Below are 18,932 nucleotides of genomic sequence, written 5' to 3'. Positions count from 1 at the left end.
TACTTGTCCAAGTAAATATAAAAATCATCGACAAGAAGCTAAGGAATGACTCTTTAACAAAAAACCAAGCTTAACTAGTTCTTGGTCTAACCCAGTCCAACCTAGACTTAAACCAACATGCATGAATATATGGTCAAAGTCCAAGACAAGATGACTCAGACCAATAAAAAAAACGACCAAGCTAAATTTAGGACCATCATAGTACATTAGGTTACCCCAATCTATGGTAACCAAGAACGTACAACTGACAATGATCTAGCTGGTTGGACCAGTATTATATGATAACCACGTACAACCTTATGATTAAGTTAGCTTAGCTTGTACTCATGAACTAATGAAGGACCATTTATTCTAAATCTTGAAGCTGACACTTATATGACAGCCTAACTTTGACATATACACTAATACACTTGTTAAAGTGTATGGACGTATGGTGTATTGGTGTAAGGTACGGTACAGAGTGTGTGGAAACTGATTTTGAGACACCTTGAATTATTGCCATATCTCTATATGAAGAGAGCATAGAAAATGCGCTCTCATTACAAAGGATGCGCCAACATTATATTTTAAAATTCATTGTGAGCTTAAATGTAATAAAAATGAACTTATCTTGCTAAATCTAGCTTGAATAATTGAATTAACGATAACATCATATACTTCAAAATTGAACTTAAATAAAAGTTGAGAGAAACAGCGAATGGACTTTATTTTTTGGTGTAGAAAAAGTCACGAAGAGTAAATGAGTAGACGGGATTTGAACTACGTTGATATCAATATCCAAAATTTCAACCAACGAACTGACCTATCTAGCTAATTGACACTGATGTTTCATCTATAGCCAAAATATATATGCCAAGTTCCACAATATTTGTAAATACGAATAACTTAATTGAAATGGACGTTATCTTATGCACTGTAACAATAATTTATTGATGTTTGTATCGAACAATTTAATCGTCATGAAATATTGTAGGGTCAAGCTAGCTCAATGCCCGTGGAAGATTCAATAAGCTTAACGATAATAATGTTTGCCAAATTCTAGGTCATTTCTCCATGTGAGAAGCTAATTATGTAGCATCTTACATACACACACAGTCATACATGCATCAACGCATAATTTTGCACGCAGAAAGTGAAATAAAATTACTCTATACGAGTATTATTTTTTATTTTAGTATTGATATAAGATTGTCCTAACTTTTGTAAACCTTTTCGTTAAATATAGATCGAATCATCTCCTACATGTAACTAATGGTGAAAAGAAAATAAAAAATAAAAAAGAAGGATATTGTGATGAGTAGCTAGTGGCAAGGGTTGCCACACGCTTGAAATGCTGGAAATGTCAGTAATTTAAGACATTCATCTTTCAATTCTGGAAAATGGGGTTGTAACTATTTTGGATTTAATATGCTTCAGAAATAAAGAGGATCAGATAATCATAAGTTGGTCCCCTATAATATACTCGCACAATATACACCTACAGGCTACAGCTTCTGCGTGAAAGATACATGTTAAAAAGTTGGAATTTTATTTATTTATATCCAATTTATTTATTTATTTTTTAGTTTATAAAACATTAACATGTTATTGTTTATTTTTGGGACCATGATAAAATTGTCTCATTTAATGTCTAAAAATAATTTATTCATTCATGTCCATTTCTATAAGTTACATTCACCATAAATATATACCCATTAATTATTTTTTTTGTGATATACTCCCTCCGTCCCCAAATGATAGTCCCTTATGGGCAAAAATCACGTGAATTAAGAAACTTAAATAAAAGTAGTAAAATTACATTGAAAAGATAAATTTACATTGGGTATGTAAAATAGTAGAGAGAGAAAGTAATAAAAGTACATTGAAAAACAAAATTTACATGGGAAAGTTAAATTTGCACAAATATTGTTGTAATTGGAGGAAATTTTGATAAAAAATTGATATTAATGGTACTTGAAAAAAACAAATGGGACTATCAATTTGGGACTAAAAATAGGCCATAAGGGACTATCATTTAGGGACGGAGGGAGTACTACCTCCGTCCCTGAAAAAACGACCCATTTGGCCTAATTTTAGTCCCAAAAAGAATGACCCATTTGCATTAAAACACCAACTTATTTGCAACAATATTTGTGCAAAATTAGCTTCCCCATATAAAAATTTGATTTTTCATGTTATTTTATTACTTTTTCTCTCTATTTTTTTACAAACCTCATGTAAATTTATCTTTCCAATATACTTTTACTCCGTTCTTTTTTTTACTTAACTTTCTTAATACTTGCGTAACAACCTAAATGGGTCGTTTTTTCAGGGACGGATGGAGTATTAACAAACTTAGAGAAAATACATAGTACTAATATTTGTTCACTATTTGTTCTACTCATTTAATTTTGTTTATTTATGACGTGAAACTAATTGAATTTTAGCTTTTGTTATCTACTATATACTACGGAGCATGTACTTCTGTAATAAATTTGGTTCGTTCCATACAATAACTCGAAATAATAAAATGTTAATAAAAAAATATTATAAAGTTGATATTATGAAATTTTACACTCAATATTACTATTTAATTAAAATATTTTAATAACCAATTTTTTGTATTATAAATTAATAATGATTTTTATATAAAAAAAAAAATAAAGTAAATATATGAAAGTGAAAAAAAAAAAAGAAAAATCAAGTTTGTCAGTTAATGTGAAATAGAGGAGAGACATAATTATCATATGAGATTGTTAGGTTTATCTCGATGTATAGTTTTCTTGTACTCCCTCCGTCCCAAAAAGAACGATCCATTTAGCCAAAACTTTGTCCCAAAAAGAATGAACCATTTGCATTAAAACACCCACCAATTTGCAACAATATTTGTGCAAAATTAGTTTTCCCATATAAAATTTTTATTTTCCATGTTATTTTATTACTTTCTCTCTCTATTTTTTTGCAATCCCCATGTAAATTTATTTTTCTAATATACTTTTACTTCTTTTTACTTAACTTCCTTAATACCCGCGTAATCAATCTAAATGGGTCGTTCTTTTTGGGACGGAGGGAGTATTAACTTTTCATTTACGATCAAATGTAATTAAAGTTACAAAAATATACTTGTATACACTAAAAACCGCGCAATGTGTACACTAAGGATCGAGCAATATCTAGTGAGTTTAGTAGGAAAAATAAACGAAAGGGGTTCGAATAATGTTGTCATTTAGCAATTTTGAAGTGGAAACGGATGTCCGTATCTTTGTAACTTTCATGAACGTGCAAGATTGCCAAGATTTAGTGTTACTTGAGACATTTTGTTGCTAGCAGCCGTCGCCGTCGACCGTATTTTGTTTTGTCTAGTTAACAAATTGCCCGGTACAAGTACAACCATGGTTTACGAACATTACAATGTACAACTTGAGTATAGGTTGGATGTCCCACTACTATTCGTCTTATTACTCTAACAATCCCGTTTGGAGCTATGGGTAAGAGCCAAAAAAATGCCGTAATGATAATGAATTTATATGTAGTTTTGTGAAGTATTCTTGTTATTAGGGCATGTTCTCATTGACTGAACTGATCTGAACTGAACTTAACTGAACTCAACAGAACTGAACTGAATATTTTATAAGAGAAGGAAATCAGGAGCTGAACTGAACAAAGCTGAACTGAGCTGAACTGAACTGAACTGAACTGTACTGAGCTGATGAACTGAACTGAATTTCAACGTAAAAGAACAGGCCCTTATTCATCTTAATATAAGTACAAGTATAAGGCCCTGTTTGATTCACCTTAATTTTGCTGAACTGAAATTATTTTTACAGAACTGAACTTATTTTTACTGAACTGAACTTAATTTTACTGAATTGAAATTATTTTTACTGAACTGAAATTATTTTTACTGAACTGAAATTAATTTTACTGATTTTCTATTATAATTCTTCTTTAAGAAAATTAAATTTTACTGAACTGAACTTATTTTTACTGGACTGAAATTATTTTTACTGAAAACTAAAATTAATTTTACTGAACTGAACTTTTTTTTACTGAATTGAAATTATTTTTACTTAATATTATTTTTTTAAGGTGAAAAGAACAGGGCCTAACTCTAGTACTTACAATTAGCTTTCTTTTTCAATTATATCTATTGTCTCTTGAAAGTAGTAGTAAATAATTCCCCTAAAAAATTGGTTTCATGAATCATAACCATGGTACATACTTGTAATTAAAATAGTCTTTTCTTACCAATTTGCACAAATTTTCATTTCGATTGATAGACTGTTGCTAACCAAACTTGATCAGCTTAAGTGAACCGTAAATTGAACCAGGCATAAGTCTAGTAAAACAAGATCGACAAAATTGCTTGCATTAAGTTTAAAGTGGTGGAGTATTACAATGATTTTAATTGTAAAAATTATTTTCTTTTCTCTAAATTTGTGGTTCACAAAATTACAGATCTATTATCTATATATTTTATAGATCTTGAAAGATTATATATTAATGAAATTGTTATTCCGGTTCAAAAAAAAATAAAAATAAAAAAAAATAAAATATTAAAAAAAAAAAGTTAAAAAAAGGAGTGGTAGTAGATTTACTTCAAGCCCAAATCCCCATCACAGATACTAGATATAGGCCCACTGGCAAAATGGACATGATGAAACCCAAATAAATCCCCATTGGAAAAGGCCATATCTTTGATTACTTTACAAATCAATTACTGATAGATAACGTCCTAAGTTTAGCTTAGAACTAATTTGTGCTTAAACTTCTGAACTTATTCTTATTATTTTTTTTTTGGTAGAAGAAAAAAAATTGTAGATGAGATTTAATTCTAAGCTTTTATACCAATTCTAATAAATTAACAAGCTAAGCTCTGATATCCAACTTTTGAGCTTATATATAATACGGAGTAACAATTATGAACCTAAAAGAACCAAGCTTCAAACAAATATTGGCTCAAGAAATAACGTGGATTATTATATGTATATTGATAACGAAATAGTGAAAGTATCATTTTAAGTTATAAATGTACCATAAAATTTGAGATAAATAATCGAGTATCATTCAAAAAAAAAAAATAAGTAACAACAGTTACTCGGTAAGTGAACTATATTTTAGGTAGTATAATATTCAATTAAAATAGTTTCACTTCAGTAAAAATAAATTCAGTTTAGTAAAAAAGTCAGAAAACTATAAAAGTATAAATTGTACATGGAGAAAACGGGTTTAGTGACAAAATATTACTTGTATCTTTTATTTTATAATAGAAAACTAGTTTTTGGCCCGGGCGATGCCTCGGGTAATTGTTTGTATATTAAAAATTATAACAAAATAAAGTGAAATACATTGGTGGTTTTATAAAAATAATATAATTTGTTAAATTTTGTAAATATAATTGAACATCAAAATTCATTATTTAATATGCAGTAGTCAAAATGTTACTTCCTCCGTTTCTTTATAGTTGCAAAACTTTCCTAAAATGGAATCGTCACAATAGTTACAACAAACTATAATTGGAAAGTATTTTATGTCAAAATTTGTACTATAACTCTTTTTATAATCTCATGGTCCACTAAATAATACTCTTAACAATCTTTCTCCTCCATTTTAAGTGTTTTAAATCACATGAGACACAATTTTCTTAAATACCGTGAAAAAGGGTGTGTTGCAAAACGGAGGAATTATATTGTATCAGTTTTGTTTTAATTGTGAAAGGGATTTTTTTTTTATAAATTAGTTGTCATAATAAATTCTTTTGAGTAAATATATTTAGTGGTAAAAAGAAAAAACCTGTAAAATTGTTTTGCATTTTTGGGTTACATATTTTAATTAACACCTATATGAATTATGGTTGAGTAATTGAAAGAAACAAAAATAAATTTGTAATCATTTTTTTTTTTTTTACAAATTTGTAATCATATTATTGTTAAAATATCCACATATAAGTTCACAATTATAATTCTAGAATTTATGAACATAAATAACTCTTTTTTTTTAATACAACTTTATTATCATATAAGATGTATCATTGGAGTGATGATCAAAGTTCAATTTTAATGAATATAAAGGTTATGGCTTATGGGTTCAAATATTAATGCTAATAAATAGTAAATATTTGTGAGAATAATAGAAAATGGGCTTCGTTAATGGGTCGAATAGCTGCAGCTAAAGTGAAGCCTGCCTCTATAACAATTGTCATTTGTCAACCTAGTCTTATTGACTGCATGAAGTTAGTGAAAGCTAGAAAAGGATTCAAACCATGATGAGGTCCAATCTTGCCAATCTCATTGTACATTTTCCTTAGATCTTCTTTACCTTTTAGATTAAATTAGTGAAAAAAATATACTAATATTTGCAAAAAAGATCAGAAGTATTAAGATCTTGTTCTCTCCAACCTAAAATATTGAATAAAAGGCACATAGCACCTATATGTTAGCAAACATATAGGATGACATTCTTGAAATTAAGTTGAAGTTTGTCACATGAAAGTGGGCCAAGGTGGAAGGAATTTTAGTTGAAAATATGAAGGTAAAAAAGTATCACTACGGGCCTGTTCTCTTGCGTTGAAATTCAATTCAGTTCAGTTCAGCTGAGTTCAGTTCAGTTCAGTTCAGTTCAGCTGAGTTCAGTTCAGTTCAGCTCCTAATTTCCTTCTCTTATAAAATATTCAGTTCAGTTCAGTTCACTTCAGCTGAGTTCAGTTCAGTTCAGCTGAGTTCAGTCAATGAGAACAGGCCCGTATACGTGCATAATAGTACACAAAAAGTACTATTAAGACAACTTATATTTAATGGTACATTATACATAGTACACATGAATGTAATGTACCACTGTAGCATAATAGTACACATGAATGTTCTACTGTAGAAAAAATCAAACAAAAAAAAATTGAAAACCCCAAAACGCCCTTCTATATACATGCTAAATAAATAGGTGATATGCGCCTATATGCACTCTTAAAATATGTTCACTTTACCTACTAGTTATAGGCGCATAGCACCTATATATTTAGCATGTATATAGGAGGCATTAGGATTTTTATTATTTTTTTCATTTGATGTTTTTTTACAGTGGTACATTTTTTTGTATTATAATGTACCATTAACGTATAAGTTGTATTAATAGTACTTTTTGTGTATTATTATGCATGTGGTGGTACTTTTATCATCCTATGTTGTTGATTATTTTCTCCTAAAATATCTACCACCTGTCACTTATTAGGCTGTCGTGGTACATTTTGTCATCCCATATGTTTCTAAAACATATAAGCACTATGCGCCAATACTTAACCAATCAAAGATTCTATTTTAGATTCTTATAAAACACTTATAAGACTAGTTTATAGTTAATTAGGTTTTAAAAAAGTTTATAGTTAATTAAAATTTTAAGAGGTTAGGATTAAATTTCGTCTACATCACCTCTTATTGCGGTTCTCTTCACACACACACTTAATCTTAGAATTTGTTTATTCGATGTCTCCTAAAATACACAAGATTACAAGAAAGAAGAATGTTATTGGTTTGGACGTTGCCGTCAATATACCTACTTTTAATAATTAAAATAATTGACATAAAATTTGGGTAGAGTTATTGGATCAAATATTAATTAAAGTGGGTCCTTCAAATACCAAGCCTGATACCAATTGCCAACCTGGACTGGATCAGATCGGCCCACTACTGGTCACCAAAGTCAATATTTGTATATCCTTTTTTAGTAAGTAAATAAATACTTGTAATAAAATTTGATATGTACTTAATTTTTGGTCAAGTTTGACGGCCAAAATTTTTGTTGAGTTTCCAACTTAAAATAAATAAAATAAAATTGATTTAGCCAGTCAACATGTAACGTGTAAAACAAGGAACAGCCTTTGGCTTGGTTGCTCGCCCCTAATCATGGTATTCTAATAAAATAAATATAAAAAAGAAATTAATTGACATGGTATGAAAATTGGCTATTAAGAAGTCAAAGTTAATATTCATGAAGTTGAATGAAAAAAAAAAAAAACTTTCATCTTCAGAATTATGGTCAAAATTTTGTGGTTCAACTTTTACTAAACTATGACTAATTGAAATATAGAAATTTTCGTCCATGCACTTATATTTCACAAATACACAAGTTGATAAGAAGTTTAGTAATTCTTCTTTTATATTATGTCATAATTATTGAATATTAATCGAACTTGGATTGAAACTTTGTGTTTGCCATCATAAATTCTTGTTTGTTCATATCCTAGTTTATGTGTGTCATTGTTGATACAAAGTTGTGCATATACAAGTGCAATGCATTTTATCTTATCTTATTTTAGAACTAATCAATGGACGTCCATTCATTAGCAAAAGAAAGCCAACTTTGTCTAATGACTGATAGTCATGTTTTGAAAAAAACACTCGTAAAGTCTAAGTAGTTCTATCGTATGTCATTAAAGACTTCAATTCATTGACAATGTATAAAAGGTTGATATTGAAAGTACACCATGAATAGAACCAAACAAAATCCTGCATACAAGTACTGTTTTTTTTTTCCTCTTTTGGATTCATCTCGAGATAGTATTACTCTTTCCGTCACTTTTTAATCTTTACGCTTATTACACCATTTCTCTCATAAAAAGATTTCAAATGTAAATATTAAAATAGTGATGGTTAAATACATTTCATTTTCATTTGAACCTGTATATATTCCAAATAGACATATCAATTATTGAAAATGTAGGGAGAAGTAATACGGAGTAGAAATTAATTTTTGCATGATACTAGCTATAAGTCACTTAGTCCCAAAGATAAGTGTCTCCTGCAGGCCACTGCTGTAACACCCTAGAAATTCCTTTCCTTAAAATACACACTTTACTCTTTCAAAAATACGACTTAGGAAGATCTAAGACATTACCGCCACCGTGAAAACGGCTAAGGCAATTATCAAAGAAACACAGCGGAAGACTTGAAAGTCAAAATTAAGAAATAACATAATTTAAAAACCAAAACTAAACAAAAGTAAAGTTAAAAATCAACAAAACCAAGTTAAATAAATTCCAATACAACTTGGAACCTCTTAAGGCCCTTATTCAAAACCAAATCAATCAAACATTAGTGTTAGTCCAACAATCAATAAAACAAATTATCCAAAACATAAACATTTCACATCCTAGTGAAAACTAGCATAGTTCTCTCTTCACTCATGCCCCATCATGAACATGCCTCAATACCTGAAAAGAGTATCCCTACTTGCCCCCACTACTCTCCATTAAAATGGATCATCGTAGGGCCAAGATAAAGACATAGCCAGAGACAAACAATACACACAATCAGCAAAGCTGAGTACAAAAGCGTATTTAAACACACTAACATGAAATTCCTAGCATCACACATACTTACCTCATTGCACCTGTTTACAAGCATACACAACAAACAACATGACTCTTTAACTGGACACAGATTAATTTATTTAGCGTTGATTACACATCGAACGGGTTTCCAACCAAAACTGTCTCAATAAATTGAGGACCACTGACACGGGAGTTAACCGTGCCAGCATCACCTGTGCCACACATTGGTGGCGGAAATTTCAGCGCATAATAATAATAAAAAGGGAATATACAGCGTCCTGTACTCCATTAGAAGTTATGGTTAAATATAAAACCCCATAACTCCCCCCATATGTTCATACTCAAGGTATATACGTTCCAAGAGTTTTGGTGCGTAATCTCTTTCACTTTACGTTGTTTACATATTATTAGACTTGGTGATGACTCACAAAGCATAACAATTCAATCATCAATAATAATTCAAACAAACAAACATACCAATTTAATTCTTGAATGATTAGTGACCACATATAATTTAATGTTGAACCCTTTTTAAATCTACCTCAGTGTCAAAGACACCTTAAACGCATAAAGCGCCAACAATCCTATCCCTCGGTGTTAAAAACACCTTAAGTGCACAAAGGCACCAACATACTATTTATTCCTTGTGTACATAGACACTTATATAGCTCCTTTCTCATGCTTAAAGCATCAATAAAAATTATATGAACCATAATAAAATTCCTTTTCAATATTCCAAACCAAATTAAACAATTAGTTTGATTAAACATGCTTTCTATCATGCCATAAATAAATATGTAGTCCATATAATCATGCCAAAATTATAATTTTCCAATCCATAGATCATCACAAATAATTCATGCTTCACAATTCAATCACCAACACCAATAATTCACAATTCAACACATGAACCTTAGCATGACACTACTTGTAATTGATTGATACCAAACCTAACATGATTCTACATCATCAAATATGCTAAGTACGCGAACGTACCTTGAATATGATCTTAAATTCGCCACGACTAGTAAAAATCGCTTACTTCAAAGTCTCCTACACATTAAAATTATAATAGTGTATCAAAATCCACTCTAAACAAATTTCCAGCAATATATACTATTTTAAAACCCTTCATAAATTAATTAGAATAAGCTGAAATTATATTTAGAACACCATAATTAAGTCCCCTTTAATGGGTAATTTAAATCCCCTTTAAAAACATAAAATTTAGGTTTCTACTTAAAATTCCTGCACTATTTTTATAATTAAAACTTGCTGAAAATTAGTCTTAAAGCACTTAAATTGAAGGTCTAAACATTAATACATCATATACTTTCATAATTTCATAAATCAAGAACCTAGGGTTTCAAAAATTGGGGCTTTTTAATTAAAATCAAATTTGAAAATTAATTAACATGATTACAACATTCAAACATCAAGATTTGATCCCAAAACTCATAATTTATAATTAGATCTAAGCATAGATTAAATAAAAACAAGAAAGATTAATTTATTTTTTTTGAAGAGCCGACGGCAGCAGCAGCCACCACGGCACGGCTGGGCTGCTGCCGCCTGTGCCGCCGTGGCTGCTGGCCGTGTGCTGGTGGCGCGCGGTGGTGTGTGGTGGTAGCGGTCCGGCCACGTGCATGGTGGTGGTGGTGGCCGGCCGTGAGAAAGGGGAAGGGGAAAAGGAAGAGAAAAAAAAAAGAAAGGAAAATAAGGAGAAAAGGGGAGAAGTTTACCTTGGGTTTTCTCCACTCTGGGCAAAGTTGATTTGCCTCATAAGTGGGATATTTATACCCCTTCTCTTCCAACCCTTTTACCCCAAACTTTCCTCTTTTAAATTTTCCTAATTCCTTCCCAAATAAAACTTGTTAATTAAAAAAAATAACTTTCTTAAATTAAAACCCCATCTTTTAAAATAAAAATAATTAAATAAACTTACCTTTTATAATAATATTAATAAAAATACTTTAATTAAAATGATTATAACTAATTAAATATTTCATTAAATACATACTTTAAATAAAATACGTATAAAAATACGGGGTATTACAACTGCTTTTCAAATCGTGCATAATTTTTAGGTTAATGGTGCATCTTTATTCTTTAATCTTTACACATCATATTGTTTGTTCTTAGTGTCATTAGTTACTACTTTTAAAAAATGTCACTTTCTAATTAATACAGATTAAAGCTCTTTTGACTAAATAGTACTAGAAAGTAGACTAATATAAGCTAAGAATGAAGAATATACTTGCTTGTATACTGAGGGCCTGTTCTGATTGACTGAAATGAGCTGAACTAAACTGAACTTATTGGAGCTGATCTAAACTGAACTAAACTGAATATTTAATGAGAGAAGGAAATTGAGATAAGAACTGAACTGAATTGAAAATAATCTGAAGAGAACAGGCCCTGAATCTTGATACTAGTAAATAGAATCTTATCTAATCGTGCGAATAATCATCAATAATATATAAGATCCATACAAATAATCATTTTGAACTTTTCAAGAGTGTTATCAATAACACAAGGTTATTTTTTCAACCTAAACCAATCATATTAGATCGTAAAAGTCAATTTAGATCAATAAAAATCGAAAACTAACTGTATATACGTAATAAAAACAATAAGAAATCAAACAAAACTTATAATAATCATGGAATATCACTTACATTACACAAAACTCGATCACGCGTTCAATTAAAAACTTATAATAAGCTGAAGAAAACAATTTACCAACAAGAATCATGCGAAAACCAAAGGATGATTTAATAATAGTAGTGACAAAGATAGACATATGATAAAATGTTGTTTATATTTCATGCCGTCCAATATTCGAATAAAAAGTAGGTATTGGAATCAACCTATTACATCACTATGATATGCTTTAACTTTTTTTTTTTTTTTTTTTCTCTCTCTTCTCAATTCAACTATATCAACTACCAAGTGTATCATGAACAATAATTTACAATTACAAAGTGTCAAAATCTAACTAAAGAATAAATAAATAATTAAATAATAATCCTAATAACTATGAAATCAAAGAATAAAAGAATAGTAATATTGGTCAGTTTTTTTAAAAAAAATTTGATCTTGAGCTTCTTTGTGAACTTCTAAGTATTGAACTCATTGTGCCTCTTGCTAGGGCCAGAATTAGCCTTAGTTCCCCTTGGAAGGGAAGCTAACACCAATGACCTCAACTTCATATTGTTGTACTTGCTCTTGTTATTATCTTCAACGACGTCGAGGTTCATGCCTTCGCCACCATTGCCACCACTTGGGATGGCAGGCGTGAAAAACGCGGTAGGCAGGGCAAGGTTGAGGACCGGAGCTGAGGCGGTCGCAACCAAAACATTATTATTATTTCCATTGCTTAGAGGAAACCCTTTTAAAAGTGGCCTTGCATGGCAAGTAGTAACTAATAATACTATCAATAATGATAACATAAACAACACTTTTGATGCCATTTTTTCAACTTTGTAATAAAGATGATATGAGATGTTCTTTTTAATTTTTGGTGTAGGTATAAAATTTAATAAAGCTTCTTTTAGAGCAAGAAAGAATAAAAATGAAATGAAATGAAATATGAGGTATAACATAAGGTTTGAGAATATATAAGAAAATCTAATTAAGGGGTGGTTGAGGTATTGACAAATAAAAGTAAAAGGTAGACTAATATTATGAAAGTTCGTTGAAAGTGATGTGGTTTGAACAGTGTGTAACCGTGTTTTTGGCTTGGTTTTAAAAGGAGACTTTCTAACTATCTAAGTACGAGTAGTCGTACGTAGTAGTAGTACGTAGAGCTGTGCCACCTTTGGTGTTGTTGGGGAAATTGAATAGGATTTGGGTCAGCTATGCAAGCCGTGTCGGTGCTAACAACTTAACACACATTCAGATGGGCCTTGTGGGTAGTTCATCGCATTAATGTTCGCGATCGTCTTCACTTTGGGCCTTCCTAAATCGGAATCTAAATTTTTTATGTACAGTCGGTTGTACCTGTGTTTGTGAATATCAGCTTATTTTGTGAAGATTTAGTCGTTCAGTTATTAGTATTTGTAAGGGTTTTAATCTATATAATATTGATTAAGAAGTTTCGAGTTCAAAATTTTTATGTGCAACCGGTTGTATCTTTGATTTTAGGGATCAATTTATCTTAAAAATCATCCATTATATACAAATTTTTACCTAGACTCTACTGCAGGGAAAACTGCCTGCACCCCCCACCCATCCGCGCGTGCCCCGCCCCCGCCCCTTTTCATTTATGAATTTTCTGTAAATTTTTATAATATGATCATTTCTATATTGGTAAATGTTCATTTATAAATCATTAGATGTTCATTTTTATAATAAGGAGTTTTTGTTTAAACTAATACGAAGTACACTTTATGAATTGCATTTTAAGAATTTTTTTATCAATAAAAATGAGAGCAAATTTATTTATTTATATGGATTGCTGCGTTCAAATCATTAAATATTATTAGAAGTATTGCATCATCCAATGTACATTTTTGTTCATTCGTGTTTCAACATATGTTCATTTTTGTATCATTAAATGTTCATTTCATTTCAAGAGCTATGTGTAAGTTTTATAGTAAGATGTATAAAAATACATACGTCTTAGAATTGTAGTTATATAAATAAAGAGTTGTTAAAAATAATTTCCAATATAAAATAAATTCAATTTAATTACAATAATAATGCATTTCCATACAGCTATTGTAATACCCCTCATGATTGCTTTAAAGGAGTTTGATATACTACTCATATCAACAAGATGCATCTTCCTTTTAGGGAGCTCATATGCTAAGAATACTCCATAGTTAAGCGTGCTTGACTGGGAGTAGTCTTGGGATGGGTGACCTCCTGGGAAGTTTTCTCGGGGTGCGCATGAGTGAGGACAAAATGCGCCGGAAGGACTCGTGTTGGTTTGTGGGGACAGTTGTTGGCCCTCGATGCGCATTTCGTGACAATAGGCCCCTCCCTAATCTGTTTGGGGTCGGGGTGTTACAGCTATACTATTACATGTGTGTGTGTGTGTGTATTTGTGTTTATGGGATTATAAGTTGTACATGTGACTTTTATTGATTATCAATGTTTTGTAGTTTCATAAATAATGTTCAGTTATGTAACTATAGATGATCATATATATTTTTACATATGGTAATTTAACTGTAATTGATCAAATGCATTATTGTGATTGACCATTATTGCCATTATATGTGTTCATTTGTTACATGTTTAATTATCTATTAACATGTGAATGATTGTATACTAATATACAAATTAACATCTATCAAAATGGAAAGAAAATTTATTAAATAAAAAACCCACTACGAACTAGTTTAATTAATGCTTACTTTTCTTAAGATTTTTTATGTTCTTCTCTAAAACTATTTCCTTCGTACTGCAATAAAAATGAACATTCATCAAACACCTTTGATGTTCTAATAATCGTATGTTAATATGTGAAATTTTGAATGACGATGTATTATTATGTGATTGAACATTTACCAAAATAAAAACGAACATTCATCAAAATAATTCTCCTCTTCAAATTATGAAAAAAATGAACATTATTACACGAATGACTATAAATTATTAAATACATATGAATTGAATGAGCATTTGTATTAATTAAATGAGAGTTTTTCAAAAAAACAAAAAACATGTGAATGATAGTATACTAATGTATAAATGAGCATTTATCAAAATGGAAATGAACATTCATCAAAAGAAAAATTTCACTACGAATTAATTTTATTAATACTTACATTCTTCCAGAATCTTTGTTTTTCTTTTCTGGAACTGTTTTCTTTGTTGTACAAAAAAAAATGAAGAATGTAATGATTTGATTTACTAGTTTTTGAACAAAAATTACTAAAACTATAGTAAATACTTACATGATGCATTTTCTGCAGTTGATGTTTCAATAGTTGTTTTGAAATACAATCACAACAAAAAAAAAATTAGTAAAACCTAGGTTTCATACTCTTTTTTGAACCAAATATGAACAAAGCCACTTATTCTTTCGAATTTCAATCTTGTTTTGTTGAATTTTGTAGTGATTGAACAATTTTTATTGATAATTTGTCTCAAATTCGTAGAAATTTTGGGTTTGAAAAAGTAGATCAATGGGTTTAGAGAGAGAAAATGGGTGTAGAGAGAGAAAATGGGTAAGGAGAGAGAAAATGAAATGAAATGATGATTTGAATTTTTTTTTTTTTTTTTTTTTTAATCTATAGGTGGGTAAAAAGTGTGTACAGAAAATAAGGTTGTTGGATTTGTTTATGTATTGTTTAGGGATGGGGGTGTAGGGATAGATAGCTACACTAGAGTCTAGGAGTATATAATTATCCATTATAAGCTAAGAGAATGGATTGGGCTGGGCCAACATTATCACCACCACCAAACTTGCTATAATGACGGGCCAATTCGGACTATTTGGGTCAACAGGATTTGCTCTTGTTGATTAGCCATGGATGTCAATACTTTCAAAATAATTTAGGGTGACTTATTATACTATTCATGGGTGACTTGTGCTATACGTGTAAGGATTTAACTTGATATGCGTTTTATCTACAAGTATAAATTGAATTAAGATGTCTAAAAAATTAAATAGCGAATAATCCATTTGGGATTATGCCAATATATATACAATGATTATTGCTATAAGTAATAAATATAACAACAACAACAACAAAGCCTTAGTCGCATAATAATTTGGGGTCGACTAACATAAATCCTCATAAAAGACTACAAGTAATAAATAAGGAATGAATAAACCTACCACTGGAATGGTCACATTCACATAGGGGTGGTCATAAACAATTCAAATGGTTCTTTGCTACTCCTAATTTTAGTCATATACGAAGAAAGTCATTGGTCCGCATACATAATTCATTAACTAAAGGGTGGAATGGCTGCGTTTCCACATTCATATAGAGTAGAGGAAATATATGTTATAAATGACTTTTCTTTATTAAAGAGAAAATTAGGTCTTGTTTCATGTTTCCATCAACAACCACAATAGCCCTTAATGTAATTAGGCATGAATGATATGACTAATGGAGGCTTTACGCAATTAAAAAACCCTATCACTCATATGTACAAGCTAAAAAAAGTATAAAATTACACTTGTATTCTTGGTATAGCCCTATAACTAGGTATGATCCGTATGGGCGTATATATGGTAGTTGATCATACTCATATCGTGTCTTCGTTTTGTGATTCCCATAATCGATCAAGCATGACTCATGGTACAACATGATAATCTCGTGCCAATTCAAGCCATCAAATTAGACATTAGGAAAAGATATTACTCTATAAATTTTTCTAAAAAATAGAAAAATATTACCCTACATATCGAGTGACGCAATATAGTTGTCACTAGATCCGATCCATAGAAAATTGTTGGGCTGAAGTTTGTCCTGGCATGTTGATTTCCCACGACCTAATACGAACAATGTTATGGTAGGTTGCATCAAATTTATGATAGATCATGTCTTAATTCAAATGTGCCCAAACTCCAAAGTTCCAATTTTAAATGGGACATAGTAAAGCTTCTGCTTTCCCTAATTAAATGGGACCTAGTAAAGCTTCTGCTTTCCCTAATTTTAAATCAGTTGAGAGCCATCAAAATAGTAAACCCTCGTCAAATAATTGTCATATGTAATACCATGTACTATGGAGTAGCTAGTACTTCGTATTTATTATCCGTAACAATTATCATATTTTCTTATACTTCGTATAAATTGTCATATGTAATACCATGTAGGCATGTACTATGGAATACTATGGAATAATATTTGTTATCCGTAACAACTATCTTATTTTCTTATACTTCATATAAAGATCTTGTTCATTCAACTTTCATAAATCATAATGTCACCTCTACCTAAACTACCATATTTTCCACACTAGTGCCTATATATTACATTGAATATTAGTAACAATCGGAGGCATTCTTCGAATCTTACACTCCTACAATAATCAAAGAATCGAGAAATTATAAAATTTTAATTTGCTTAGTGTAAATTAAGAGTTGCCGACACCTTAGCCATATTGGTAGAGATATTCTTTTCTTCACACTTTAGAGAAAATAGTACTAGCTGTAAACATATCAATGAAACCTTTGAATCAAACCTATTAAGCTCAAAAGGCTAGATTAGAGAGATTGTAGAGATCCAAAAAAATAACCGCGTGAAAGAGACAAAAAGAGTTTTTTTTAGAAAAAAATAAAATAAAATAAAATAAAATAAAAATAATGGAGGTGGGTTTTTAATTAATTTAGGTGGGAGATGGCATTCCCTGTAACATTTAACATTGTTGGCGGCACATTCAGTTTATTCGAAGTTTGGGCCGTCATATCATATCGTATGACCCACCTCTTTTCTTTCTTTTTTTTTTTTTTTTTTTTTTTTTTTTTTTTTTTTTTTTTTTTTTTTTCAAAGTTTTTTATTATGTCAATGATGAGCAGGCAGATAATGTTTTCAAGTAGATTTTGGTATTGGGATTGTCAATTTCACTTTTTTTTTCCTTTTTATTTTTACTTTTTATTTTTCATTTTTTTTTTCTTTTTTAAAAAAGTTGATGTAGGAAAAAATTAAAGAGCAATGACTAATAAAGGATCCCTATTCTATTACAGTGGAGAATATTTTTACTTTTTAGCACCAAGAAAAAGGAGGTAATTAGTGGAGAATATTTTTCCAATTGTCAAAATTTTGTTTTCATCTTTGTGTATACTTATATGAGAAGAATTTAGATTCCTTGATAAAAATTGAGGAGAATTAAGTAATGGTTGAGGTTCATATTCAATCAATAATTTGATTTGTCTCATAATAACAAATAACATAAATAATACTCGCATAAAAGACAAAATTTCAGAATCCAATTCAATATCAACCTATAAATTAGGTTCAAATGAAGCTGGGGTAGAAGAAAGAATAAAGGAAATACTCACTCCCAAGATTATAACTTGTAGAATTAATTTATGTGACCTCAAAATGGAATAAAAATCATGCCAATCTACCAATTACCAACTACACCAACACTTTCTAATGCATGATCAATTCACTATATGAAATTTATATGCTCCAAACATAAATACTTAAGTAAAATACTTTCATTATTCCTCACATTTTCGTTTTAGGTCTTAGCTACCTTGACAAAGATATGTCAAAGAATAGATGAGAAACTTTGCAGCATACAGAGAAGTTTTCTACCAGACTTAGTTGGTGTTAGATGGAGGGACAATGTTTCTTCCACTTGGCTTAGTTTTTTACTACATGAAACTTCATATTCACCCAGACACGCTTAGGGAAAACCGGAGGCGGCAAGGCTGGCAACAGTAATACAAGTACTAGCTGAAATTCGGTGTGGGAAATAGACATTAACGATTGCTAGATTAATCAAGCACAATGTACAAAGTAATTCATCGACTTAAGTTAATGATATATGCAGCTAATTTCTTTTAGTATGTTGATCTGCTTTCGTTCGTTTTCTATCAGAAGCATAAGCCACTGGACAACCAAGTTAGCAATCTAATACAGCTGCTACACTGCAGTAAACACGACCAAATCATAACAGAAAAACTGAAGCAAACTTCCATCCAATAGTTAAAAGCAGA

The sequence above is a fragment of the Chenopodium album genome, chromosome 26, assembly GCF_948465745.1.
Source record: "Chenopodium album chromosome 26, dcCheAlbu1.1, whole genome shotgun sequence".
Taxonomy (NCBI): Eukaryota; Viridiplantae; Streptophyta; class Magnoliopsida; order Caryophyllales; family Amaranthaceae; genus Chenopodium; species Chenopodium album.
Note: the sequence above shows the minus strand (reverse complement) of the source record.